Consider the following 13,945-nt stretch of genomic DNA (forward strand, 5'->3'; position numbering starts at 1 on the left):
CTTGTGTTTTTAAAAATTAACTTGGTTGCTCAGTAAAGAATTGATTGTAGTGAGACAGAAGGATTAGGAGTTTATTGAAGTAGAGAGATTCAGGATACGTTTTGTGGACATAGCTGACACAGTTGCTGCTAATTTGGATGTGGGCACAAGATAAAGACAGAAATGAGGAGAGAATGTGACTTCTCTGTGTTTACAACTCCAGTGTCCAGCCCATAGCAAAGAGGCAATGTTCAGTTCGTAAAAAAGTAGAAGCCTTTATTCCCAGAGAGTTAGGACAACAGAAATGAAAACTACCGTGCATGCTGGAGATGATATCTTTTTACCAGGGTCTAACTATCTGTACTAATTGTATCCTTGTAAGATGGATAAAGTCCACACAGTTGGGTCACGTCAACATTATATGCTTAACTCCACATTCACATTAAAGACAAATCCTTAACCAAGTGGAAAAAAAATAAATTGGAATCCATATCTCATCTTATACCAAAATAAATTTCAGGTGCATCAACAATTTAAACACAAAAAATAAAACCATAAAAATATCTGGTGGTTAGGGGAACTGAGTAAAGAAGAGTACATGGAATCTTTCTGTACTAACTTTACAAGTTCCTGTAAATCTATAATTATTTCAAAATAAAAAGATAAAAAAACATTTAGTGAAACCTGAGGTAATTATTTTTTAATACTGAAACAAGGAAGGCCTTTCCAATAATGACACAAAACAAAGAAGAAAAAGATGTTAATTAAATATGCCCACCTCCAGGGCACCTGGGTGGCTCAGTCGTTAAGCGTCTGCCTTCTTTAGGCTCAGGTCATGATCCCAGGGTCCTGGGATCGAGCCCCACCTCGGGGTCCCTGCTCAGCGGGAAGCCTGCTTCTCCCTCTCCCACTCCCCCTGCTTGTGTTCCCTCTCTTGCTGTGTCTCTCTCTGTCAAATAAATAAATAAAATCTTAAAAAAAAAAAAGACAAATCCTTTTCCATGTACACAGTTAAATCTTATTAAGCATTTTACTTATATGAAATATATTATTTCATGTCTTTCCTAAATCAAAAGCTCTTATCCTTTGAGACTCAACTGCTATGGGCCATGTTTCTGATCACATGTATATACAAATCTGATGTTTTGGAGAGTTATGGACCTTCTGAATTCCATCCGTAGGCCAACCTTAGATTAAAAAGCCCTGCTCTACTTCATGTAAGTTATTATTGTCTATCATTATGAGAATCTAGACTTTATTAGCCCAGCCCTGGAGACTTTGGAGAAACGTTTCAAAGAGTTTACTTTAATTAACATCCACAATAAATGAGTTATCAAGAACCAATACTAATTTTAAAAATATCTTTGCATCTTCAGCAAAACTGTTATTCAAAGTATTACACATGGAGTTATTCGAGATCCTCTTTCAAAGGACCTACATGATAAATCCCTTCTACAATTCATTTCTGGGGGGAAAATATTACCTGACACATTTATGTTTTATTTTTTAAAAAACAAACCATAAGAATTGTGAAAACATTCTCTTACTTTTTCAATATGAGCTCCCAGCTAATAGTTAAAATTTAGTGTTCCACTTACCACAGCTACATTACCTACATGTTCCCTTCTACACTTGGATCTTACTATATTTATTATGAGCATTTCAAATCTTTTTTGAAAAAGTGGAACGTAAATTATACATTATCACATGCAAATTTTGCCAACTGTCCTAAGCATATCCTCTGCCCTCCTCCATGCTATTTTTCTAAAGTTTCTCGAAGGCCACACAGAGTCAGTGGCAGGATGTATAGTCAGAATATATGTACTGCAGACCCAGGTTTACCACTGACCACTTAGTGACCTTGGCAAAAATAATTTACATTTCCTGGAGTCTACTACAGTAGCCTCACAGATGTTACTTCCCTGAGATTGTCAGGCAGTCACCTACAAGGGATGAACTTAGGCTAACCAAAGAGAACAAGCACAGGAAGGGATTGCTAAATGAGACAACATGGCTTGTGCTGGATGGTTTAGTCATCTTTGCTAACATAATGTATTTTTCTTCCTTTACATTTCCAGTCACAGCTCAGGGTTGGGTTTTATAATACATGGGGCTGAGGACATCACTGTATTGCTTTGAGCTTCAGGTGTTCCACATATAACACAGGGGAAACATGATCCTTGCCCCATTCATATTCTATAGCAAGGTATAGGGAGTAATCAATATTGTTACTTGTAGACAAAGATGGGGTGGGGTAATTTAGGTACTTCAAATTTCAGTAGTAAAGGCATGTTCAGAGTTAAGGCTAACAAAGAAAAAATAATGAGGAGGTTAGAAAAGCACCTGAACTCTGATAAGGAGAATTTGTTTCTGGTCCAGGATGATCGACAGGCCTGCGGCCTTGGCTAAATGACCTGGCCTCACTGGGCCTCCAGTTCTTCATCTGTCAAAGAGGAGGTTGGCCTAAATGATCACTAAGGTCCTTTCCAGGTCAAAACACTTTAATATGTTATTAATATATTATCTACATGCTCATGTCCCAGCAAAGGTTCTACCTCTTCATCCCTTAGGCGCTAGGACAATGAGGCATAACCCGGTGGGAGTGAAGCAGGTGTCTACAGGAGTGTGAGGAGCATCTTCAGGAACACATCCTATACTGGCTGCCTCCTTTCTCCCTTCCTCCTGATAATGTCTAGAATCACCTCTCCAATAAACTGCTTACCAAAAAACCAAAAAACCCTTTATTGAAAATTCTACCTTATGAGGTGGTAAGAGCAGGGTCACCTGGGTGGCTCACTGGGTTAAGCATCTGCCTTGGGCTCAGCTCATGAGCCCAGGGTCCTGGGATCAGGCCCTGCATCAGTCACCCCACTCAGTGAGGAGTCTGCTTCTCCCTCTGCCCTTCCCCCTGCTTGCGCTCTCTCTCTCTCTCAAATAAATATTTTTTTAAAAAGTGGTAAGAGCATGGGCATATGGGCACTAGGGTTCAGAATAAAATGGATCTGATGCCCAGTTCTGTTACTAACCACTTGACTTAGGGCACATTACTTAACATCTATACTGCATCAGTTTCTTTGTCTAGGAAATGGGAACAATATAACCTTCCCAGTAGGGCTGCTATGAAGATTAAATGAGATAAGGCGTATGTAAAATGTATTCCAACCCCTGACATATAGCAAGTATTCAATAAATGCTATTACTATAAGAACGTACTTTAATTTTTTTCCACTTTACAAGTTTGGTCTTTTTCCACTAACTTGTTATAATGCTTCAGAAAATACTTATTATACTTCTAAATAGTATATTTAGTATTTGAATCTAGAATAAGTTACACCCTGCCTAATTCAACTTGTCCAGCTTAGTAACACTAAGAAATTAGGTTTAATAGACTCTAGCTAATACTATACTACAGAATTTTTTTTTCAATTTTTGCTTTCAATTTTTATGGAAGTCACTTAAAGGAGGTGGAAATCAGCCCTAGGATCTACATACTGATTCACATTATTACAATAAACTTGAATGTTATATGGGTGCTAAAAGCCTAATTTAAAACAAGAAATATGAATTATGTGCCATTAGCGTGATATGGTAAGCAAAGAAAAAAAACATTTCCATGTATCCTGCTTCTCACGTTCCCAATGGCAAAGTTTTCCTTTGTTAATGTAGGCCCATAGAATAACAACAGAGGCAAACGCTGTGACTGCTCACCATGCTATGGCATCAACTATTACAGTCAGACTAATAGCAGCAGGAATTTTGACTGGTTCTGGTTGGTTAATCAAAAAAAACTGTCTGGGGCTTGAGCGTCTGATTCTTGGTTTTGGCTCAGGTCATGATCTCAAGGTTGTGGGAAAGAACCCTACATCAGGCTCCACGCTCAGCGTGGAGTCTGCTTAGGATTCTCTCTCCCTTTCCCTCTACCCCTCCCGCCATGGATGTACTCTCTCTCTCAAATAAATCAATCTTTAATAAAAAAATTTGTTTAAAGAATCAAAAAACTGTGTATACCCCATAAACATTTACTTTACCTTAAGACATATATTAATTCCCCAATTTCCTAAAGTAATTCCAACATCTTCCTTGAAGAATTCCTCCCCCCCAATTTTTCTTATACAAATCACAGTCAGAATTTATCTTCTACAATTTCCAGTTTTAATTTTCTAAGTGGACTGAAACCTAAAAAACAAAGACAATAAACTTGTAAAGTAAGGGCAGGATATTTTCTTTCAAATGTTCACAATTTTCTCTCTAATCTTTCACAGTTTTCCTGCCCACTTTTTTTAGTTGCTCACTTTTACGGACTCTTTCTAAAGAATTCAATATTCCTTTCACAGAAACAATACTCTTTCCTTTTGTACTTGTGTTTCATAGATTTACACAACCATTACTGGTATTTAAATGATCTCATCACAATAATAAGTGTAACTGGCACCAACAGGTTTATGATAAATACAACAGACTGCTGTTGAGCCAGTAACCCAGCAGGGATCAGGCTACTAGCAGCCCCTGTTCACCAGGCCTGGCTGCACTCAGTCTGCTTTAAGGGGAAATGAAGAGTATAGGCTCAGCTCATTGGGTCAACCTGTTAGATGTCAAGAGGACTGTCCTTTATTAGGATAAACCAAATGCAATTGCCAACATCTAACTGTCTTTTACCTAGAGAAATGGCAAGTGCCTATGTCCAACCTATTTTTTAAGAAACATGAGCTACATTTAATGTTAAGTATTATCTACTACCTATTTATTTTTCTCCCTTTGAACAATGAATAGTACTTCCTGCAACGTTATTTTTTAAATTCCACTCTACATTTACTCAGGAACTCATTCTAAGCTGCTGAATAATCGGTATCTGGACTCTGGTTTCCTAGGAATGTTACTTCTACCTCCTATCTTTCTTCACGTTAACGTCACACCTGTTAGAATTTCAGAGGCCGAAGGTATAAGCAGGTGCCTTCTAATTAACTGAATGAAAACAGCAGAGAGATTAAAATGTGAGGTCAGCACTAGTTTGTTTGTTTATTTGCTTACTTCTGGGACACAAACCACTGTAACCCACAGGAACCAACACAGCACTGTCTGCCTAGAGAAGGCAGGAAAAAGATAAGAAGGGGAGTGGGCAGAGAAGCCCCTGGACAGACCTAGGATAAGTCATCCTTAAATATGAGCACCCTTTACTGTCCTTATTCTGTCCTTGTTCTATCATTTGATTGTAATAAACAAATACATCCCAAATGTGCCATTAAGACAAAACCCAGACATCTGGGACAGAAAGGAGAATGGGCTGCATTTACATAAGGAACTACTAGCCAAACCCTCTTTTTCTAGTTCTCCCATTTCTACCACTGACCCTAAACAATCTAAATCAGGCTTATCTTTAGGGTTGCCCTTATGCCCTCACCAAACTACCACACGATATCAGAACCCTAGTGTGTCTTATACCCTCTAAAATATAAACCCACAGAGTTAGTATGCAGAGTGTGAAGAGCTTAAACATTGCAGTTTTACCAGGGTTCAGATCCTGGCTGCATACTTTCAACAGTATATGCTGAGCACCTTGCCTGCTTTCTTCACCTGAGCACCTTTCTTCACTTTTCTGCACCCATGTGTACTACAAGAATCATGGTACAGACCCTGCCAGCCTCAGAGGATTCATGAGAAAATGCCTGTAGAGTGCCTTGTTGCAACTATCATGATACCTAAAAAGATGCCTAAATATTCATCAATGGAAGACTGAAAACTTAAATGCAAGCTTGAGCATTTTATAAACATGTGGCACAAGGACAGTCATAAAAGCTTATTTTCTGTTCCAAAATTGTTATGCCAACAGAGCATAATCAAGATATCCAATGTAAACACTGAAAGTGGCTGTCCCTTTCCAAGAGAAACAAACTGTGAGCTGGCTATCAGGTCGAGAAGAGAGAGAGCGAGCGAGCCTCCACCAGGAGGAGGAGAGGTTTCAGAAGGTGAAGATACAAATGCCAGAGGAATGCTTTTAAAATTCAAATGTGAACAGGCCCCTCACCTCCTTGCATGTCTCCAAGGGCTGCCCGGCTGCCCGCAGATTTTAGGAGAAAATCCAAATGCTTCAGGTGAAACAAGGCTCTCAGCAAACTGCAGGCCTAGACAACCTGACCTCACACCCTCCTCTGCACCCTCCACAAGGCATCTGTCTTCTCTCAGCCCCAATCAGATTTCCTGCCTTCACCTCATTTCTCTGCTGCCCTAACTCCCACTCTTTCTTCTTTTGGCTTAGGAGGGCGATTAGGCCTCCCTTCTTCCACTTGGCTTCCCCAACACTGTGTTGCTCATAGTTGATCGCACTGTACTGGAATTGTTTACCTCCCTGAAACCCTGGCCATTCTGCTGATCACTTTGCCTGACACAAAATGGGCACTCATTTAAATGTCTGTGGAGGGCGCCTGGGTGGCTCAGTTGGTTGGGCGACTGCCTTCGGCTCGGGTCATGATCCTGGAGTCCCGGGATCGGGTCCCGCATCGGGCTCCCTGCTCAGCGGGGGGTCTGCTTCTCCCTCTGCCCTCTTCCCTCTCGTGCTCTCTGTCTCTCATTCTCTCTCTCTCAAATGGATAAATAAAATCTTAAAATAAATAAATAAATAAATAAATAAATAAATAAATAAATAAATGTCTGTGGAATAGGCAGCTTCTGAAAACTCCCTAATTTCGGCTAGATTTAGTTCTATAACCTTATATCAGAGAGGACGAAGAAGCTAGGCTGCTGTGTTCAAAGGCTGTGAGGCTGCTTCTCAAGATGGATGAAGGTTTTGTATTGCACATGGCAGACTTGTATGTTATATGTGATACGGTAACTTAGTTCATCTGAGTAATAGCCTGTTTAGAAGTATTTTTTTTTAAAGTTCTATTTTTTAAAAAGATTTTATTTATTTATTTGACAGAGAGAGAGAGATAGAGCAGGAACACAAGCAGGGGGAGTGGGAGAGGGAGAAGCAGGCTTCCAGCCGAGCAGGGAGCCCAATGCGGGGCTCGATCCCAGGACCCGTGGATCATGACCTGAGCCGAAAGCAGACACTTAAACGACTGAGCCACCACCTGGGCGCCCCTGTTTAGAAGTATTTATGGTGGTGCGGCTACTTCTATCATTAACCAAACAGATAATTCCACTTCCCAATGTAATAATATGTGCTTTTAATACATTTAAGTTAGGAATAATTGGAAATCTCGATTTTTTAGAAGATCAGTCTTATAAAATGCTAAATTTGCATTCACTTTCAACTTCTTCATAACTTGTGGGTGGTCCAAATTGGATGAGTGACAGAAACACATCTAAGATATACTCCTCTCTCAAAATGTATTTATGGCAGGCTTCTTTTTATGCTATATGATGTGTTAGATTAAAATTCAAGGTTAGTTCTCAATTTAACATGCTAATATACAAAGTCTCCAAAATTATTTGTTCAGTAAATAGCATTCTTCTATATCCTAAAACTGATGTTTGCGCACACAGCACACCAAGGAGAATAATTGAACAAATTAGGAAAAGTCCTATTTCTTCCACTCAACTACCAATGATTTGAGGACAAGGATTTTCTTTTATGTGCATTCCAATGTCTGACATAAAGAAACAAACCCCAATTCATAAAGTGACATAACTGCAAAGGTAACTATTATGGTAACAGGTTGTTTATAATTGTTACTGATAGACCTGTTCAACAGTAGAGGATAGAGTAGACATTACAACTACTGGAATATAACACAAACAGGAGTTTTCCAAATCATATTTGGAAATCAGAAGGAAACATTAGCTAATAGTTAGAAAAAAATGGAGAGAGACAAAGGCAAAATCGCAAAACATCCACTGTGGTAGAATTACACTCAGTGTAACTCTCTTTGGTTCGCTAGTCTCACTTTAGGCACCTCCTTGGTTTTCTCTTCTCCTCACTTCAAATGTCGGCAAACCTCCTGACACCTCCTCTTGGGACTAGTCCAGGCTCACATCACCTTTACAGAGCTTTTGGGAAAAGGCTCCTATTAGGCATGTCTGCAGTCTCATCCCACTATCATCACATCTCCTGCCAGAATAAGACAGTCATTCTCTTGCTAAATATGTCTACTGTTGGTCATCTCTTCATTTGTGTTTTATGCATTTTTATGTATATGTTATATTTTGAAATTAAAGGTGGCTTTTTTTTTTGTAAGTTACTGTGGTTGGTTTTATGTCTTGTTTTGCTAAGGTAAGATTAGGATTCATAACTATTGACTGATATGGTCCTACAACTACATTACTAACTGTAATGCTTAGCCAGGATAACTGGATTCCTCTCCGCAACAGTCAGGTCAGCAGAGGCTTTTCTCCTCTTCCACAATGTCTGCCAGCTACTCCAAGTCTTCCATTGCAAACTCCTTAACACCCTTTGAAATCTGGCTTAATTTTCAAAACAGTTTCTACCATCATCAAGCACACCTGTGTACTACCTTAATTCATATTGCATCATATCCTGCAAACATTTACCAAGCAACTACTACATGTAAGGCCTGAAGATTTAATGTTCTAAGCTGTTTACATTACCCAACAGGAGAAAAAGACAAACGATAGGTGATAAATCACAGGAAGACTGGGGAAGAAGGGTCAAGGAGGATAATGTTCAATGAAAGCTAGAAGAAGAGACAAGGTAGAAGTTGAAGAGATATCAAGATTCGGAGAGAGGTGACATGAGACAGGACCGCTGAGTTTTGCACCTGAGTGACTAGGATGGTGACGGGGCCCCTGACATAAATGATGTTAACCAGAAATGCTTTGAGGCAGAAGAGGGCAAATCCACAAGGAATATTACAATAGAAACTGACAGATGTTACTCGAAAACTAAGTAAGACACATGAAAATCACAGGATCTTAAGTCACATAACTAGAGGTGATAACTTCGCAGAGATTTCTGCGAAATCTCTCAAAATAAATAATGATAAATAAATAAAAATTAAAAAGAACCTAAACTAGTACAAAACCACACAAGAGGGATATGAGAATGAGAACCTGGTCAGTGATGCTTCCAAGAGCTCAGGTCAGGACTTCAGGAAATTAGGAGGAAGAAAGGAGTGCTACGTGAGGCAGTATGCACAGTGGTTGGTCCAGGGCCCCTGAGTTGGAATCCCTTCCTGCTACTTGTGTGATCTTGGGCAAGTTATGAGGTATCATCCGTAAAATGAGGATAACATAATCCTTTAACCTCACAGGATCATTGCGAGGATTAGGAGTTAATGTAAGTTCTTAGAACAGTGCCCACCACATAAACACTAAATAAATGCCTGCCTTTGAGGGCAAGAGATTTTTCTAGTCTTCCGTGACCTTGGGGAGAACAATTTCTGGCCAGTAGTAGGAGCAGAAATTACGAAGTAAGGGAATTAGTAAACCCGTGAGCAGTAAGAAGCCAGAGGCAATCACAAAGTATGGATGATTCTTTCACAGCAGTTGAACGATAAATGGGAGTTGTGAAACAAGAAGTAATCTGCGAGTATGGGGATAAGTTAAGATGCTTTCCGAGGGGATATCTCAGCAAGAGGGGAAAGGCTTGGCTCGCCAAAACTATTCGTCAGTCGGCGTGGGACGTGTTTCCCCAACCCCACAGGGAGCTGTTCGGGGGCAAGACCCGATCCTTCCTGTCCCGGCTCCCCAGGGAGCTCGAAGGAACGCTCGCTCCGCATCCCGTAAATTTGAATCAGCGCTGACTGATGGGGGCGCGGTGGGGGGGGGGCAATTTTCTAACCAACGATACCTTGGAAGATGAAACAACAGGCTTTCCCATCTCCATCTCCATCTCCAGCACGACCTGTTCTACGGCTCAGTACTCATCACCCTTCTCAGCCAGGGGCAGTCGCCGGGACACAGTGCAGCTCAGGGAGCCAAAGAAGCAGCGCCACGCTGCGAGAGCAGCCCCCACCCTCCAAGTTCATTCCGGCCTCGAGAACACAAAAGCGCCCCAAAGGGGAAGGAAGCAGAAAGAAAGGGGCTCGGGAATTTGGGGGAGAGGGAGGCTAGCGAAGCCAGATCCCGGAGCTGGGGAAGTGACCTCCGTGGCCAAGGTCGAGCAGGTCCTTCTCCCAGTCCCACCAGCGAGCCCTCCCGCCCGGAGTAGCAGGGCCCCCGCCCCGCGGGAGCGCTCGGGGAGGCTCAAAGCCCCGGGGCGGCCCGGGAGCACCGGCCCTTTGGGACGCCGGGGCGTCGGGGGGCTCCCAGGGAGAGCGCAGGTAAGCGCGGCGGCCCGCCCTCCACACCTACAGGCCGTGGTGCGAGAACTTCCGAAGCGCCTCCCCACAGCCTGCGGAGGGCCTGGCCAGGCTCCCGGGTCTCCCGCACCCGGATCCCGCTGCCCGCCCGCCGCGCCCAGGTCACTCCATCCGGCTGCTCCGCACCCCTGCCGACGGGGTTTTTCTCCCTTCCCCCATCGCTTCTCCGCGCCCCGGAAAAGTTTAGCCCCAACCCACGCGCTTGGAGTCCCGCACTCACCCCGAGGGGAGCGGAGACGAAGCGGCCGGCGCGCGCGGGAGCAGAGGGCAGCGGCGGGCGGCGGCGCGAGCGCGGAGTTCCTCACAGCGGCCCCTGCTGCCCCAGCCGCCAACCGAGCTGAAAAAGGGTAGGAGGCCGCCGGGGTGTCACCTGCCAGCTCTCCCACCCCGCCGCGTGACGCCGCGCAGCACCGCCCCCGCCCGCCGCCAGGTACCCGCGAGGGGCGGGAGGGAGGAGCCAGCCGCTCTCCCGGGAGCGAGCGCCCCGCCTCCGCCCGCCTCCGCCCGCCTCCGCGCCCCGACACCCGGACCGTGGCCCGCGGCTTTGGGATATGGGTTCTGTCCTTTGGACTCTTAATTTCTTTCTCATCGCCCCTGCCATCACCTGAGGTCATCTGGAGGCGTAACGTAAATAGTGTGAAAGTTGTCATGCATGACTCAGGAATGAATTGTAGAAAAATGTGAAAGGAGGAAAACCTGGCCGAGGTGAGGCTGGAGTGGAGAGGGAAGGAAAAAAAAAAAAAGGGGAATCCCTGCTTCAGATAAAGCTTTTCGGAGGGTTAACTCATATCTAAAATGGAGGCCAGACCCAACCAAGGAGAACCCAATCTGGGTCAGCTCCATCCCTGCTTAGTAAGAAACTGGACAGAAATTGCTGCAAATATTGGGGAGTGGAGGGGGTTTTTAGAGCAATGAAAACAAATATAAAATCTAAGTTAACTTTTTTCTGGTTCGTCACACTAGCTGCTGCAGAGAACAAAGTCTAGCAAACTGATTTCTCCTTATCAGCTACTGTGGGCTTGGGGAGTGGAGCGAGGATGAATGTCAGGTATGTGTATGCGCGCTCCATTATTTTTTTAAGTTACCTGGCCTTGTGTCTAATTATGATCCTCTTAACCTCTGTTAAGTTTTGGGGTCATGGCATCAGTAGCTGGGAGGCAAAATAGGAGTCGGAAGAAGTTACATGCTTAGGAAACAAAACCAAGAACTGGAATTGAGTTGTCTTTTTTTTTTAAGATTTTATTTATTTATTTGTCAGCATAAGGAGGGGAAGCAGCAGGCAGAGGGAGAAGCAGGCTCCCCGCTGAGCAGGGAGCCCAACGTAGGACTCCATCCCAGGACCCTGGGATCATGACCTGAGGTGGAGGCAGACACTTAACCGACTGAGCCACACAGGCGCCCCTTGAGTTGTCTTCTAGAAACTTGAAAAATAACCTTGGGTTGCAGTCCTGACCCCAGCTCCTCACAAATGTGGCCTCTGGGTTTGTGCTGTAAGTTTCAAGCATGGAATCTTGACAAAGGATCCAGAGGAGGACCAGGTATGGTGGATAGGGAGAACATTCAGTGGGCCAGAAGTGTATTTTCTGCACATATAGTTTGCCTTCCACACCTAACCCTATTGAATTGAACAAGAGGCTTTAAAGGCTTTGTGTAAAAAATGTTGAGAACCCACATAGTAGCCATTGAAAGGAATGCAAAACACATGAAAGCTCAAGTTTAAGAGAATGTTGACATCAAGGAAACTGAAGATTTCTCCTTCCTTTTAGGTAAACTCTGCTTTCATAATGAAAACATAAATAAATACAGTTTAGTAGATTTGGAAGATCTTTTGTGAATTGGAGACATTTGCTTAATTGTATTTCGTTTTGAGTCTATCTCTAGATAGTCTATCTCTAAATATCTACCTATATTGGTGAAATTTCAAATATGCAGAATGTCAGATGGATTCTTCCATTCATTAAGCAATACTTAATAATGCTATATTCCAAGCCCTCAAGATTCAACACACAAGAAAACAGATGAAAAAAATTTTTTCTCTTCTTCTGGAATGTACACTCATTCTAATTGGAGACCATAGATGAATAAATAAAATATGTGGTGTTCATGTTGTGGTAACTGCTATGAAGAAAAATAAAGAGGGGAAAAGGGATAGGGAAGTTGGAGATAGGGAGGTGCAATGTTAAAGTGGTTAGGGAAGACCTCAATGGAAGGAGGCATTTGAGCCAAAATATTAAGGAAGTGAGGTGGCAAGCCTGTGTGTCCAACTGGGTAACAGGATTCTAGTTGGTGAAACAGCAAGGCTAAAGGCAATGAAGCATGACTGTGCCTGGGATAGTCATGTTCACAGAACAGCAAGGAGGCCAGAGTGGTTGAATTGGGGTAAGTGAGGACATTAGTAATATCAAACAATTAAGGGAAACATTTTTTAGTAGAGAAGTGACATCATATGACTCAGATTGTTTTTTTTTAAGATTTTATTTATTTATTTGACAGAGAGAATGAGATAGAGAGAGAGAGCATGAGAGTGGGGAGGGTCAGAAGGAGAAGCAGACTCCCTGCTGAGCAGGGAGCCCGATGCGGGACTCAATCCAGGGACTCCAGGATCATGACCTGAGCCGAAGGCAGTCGCTTAACCAACTGAGCCACCCAGGCGCCCCATGACCCAGATTTTAAAAAGAAATGCCCATAGTGGAAGGGTGAGGAGAATGAATAGTTGCTACACAATAACCCCAGCTTTTATTATAGCAAGGGAAGAAAGTGTTTCAAGGTGGAGGAAGTGATCATCTGTGTCAAATGCTGTAAACTGAGGATCAGAAATTGACTATTGATTTAGCAATATGGAAACCATTGGTTGACCATGGGAAGAACAGGTTTGGAGGAGCCGAAGGAATGAAAATCTCATTTGAGTGAGTTTCAAGAGTAAGTGGGAAGACAGAAATTGGAGAAAACAAGTTTAGACAATTCTATTGAAGACTTTTGTGGTATAAAGGAGCAAAGAAATGTGGTCATGGCAGGAAGGGGAATTGGATCTAGAGAGGTTTTTTTTTTGTTGTTGTTAAAGATAGTGGTTTGTATACTTCGGAAAATATTAGTAAAGAAGCAAAAACTTGTACGGCTAGAAAGAAGACAACTCTTGTAGTGATGTCCTGGAGTATGTGAGAGGGGTGGGATTTGGTACACAGGTAGAGAATCTGACCTTAGATCTGAACATGCCCATTCACCCATAGGTAACAGAGGGAAGGCAGAGTTACGGGCATATGTTGGGGAAGTAGGAGCTTGTGTTAATAGATGGTCTTATCAAGTTCCCCAGAGGCAGACCTGATACAGAAAGTTGTGTATGAGTGCTCTATTGAGGCCATTAAGGGATCCAAGGGGATCTGGGTGAAACTGACATTGTCTACTATGCAAATATTATTTTCCAAATTTGCATTTTTTAAAGCAATAAAATGTTATAGTTAAAACTACCCTAACCCCTCTCTTTTTTCCCAAAGGTATCCTGAAGTAGCTATGTATCATTTCCATGCATGTGTGTTTCTAATTTTATTACATATATATCTAAATACATACTATAATTTTACATATGGTTAAATTTTATGTAAATACTATCATACTGTGTATTCTTCTACAACTGTGTTCCTTTGTCACCACTGTTTTTGAGAATTTATTCATGTTGATACATATAGATCTTGTTCACTCATTTAATTATGATA

The 13,945-nt window shown here is 42.5% G+C and overlaps 1 protein-coding gene across 1 annotated transcript in view; it reads right to left on the reverse strand.

Annotated features, from left to right (window-relative positions):
* ELOVL7 (ELOVL fatty acid elongase 7) overlaps window positions 1-10,636 on the reverse strand; it is a 77,532-nt gene extending 66,896 nt beyond the window's left edge. The window contains exon 1 of the mRNA XM_021701862.2: window positions 10,456-10,636. The gene's annotated coding sequence lies outside the window, so the exon portion shown is untranslated. The remainder of the gene's footprint in view (window positions 1-10,455) is intronic.
* Between the last annotated feature and the right edge of the window lie 3,309 nt (window positions 10,637-13,945).

The sequence above is a fragment of the Neomonachus schauinslandi genome, chromosome 7 (genome assembly GCF_002201575.2).
Source record: "Neomonachus schauinslandi chromosome 7, ASM220157v2, whole genome shotgun sequence".
NCBI classification, from domain to species: domain Eukaryota; kingdom Metazoa; phylum Chordata; class Mammalia; order Carnivora; family Phocidae; genus Neomonachus; species Neomonachus schauinslandi.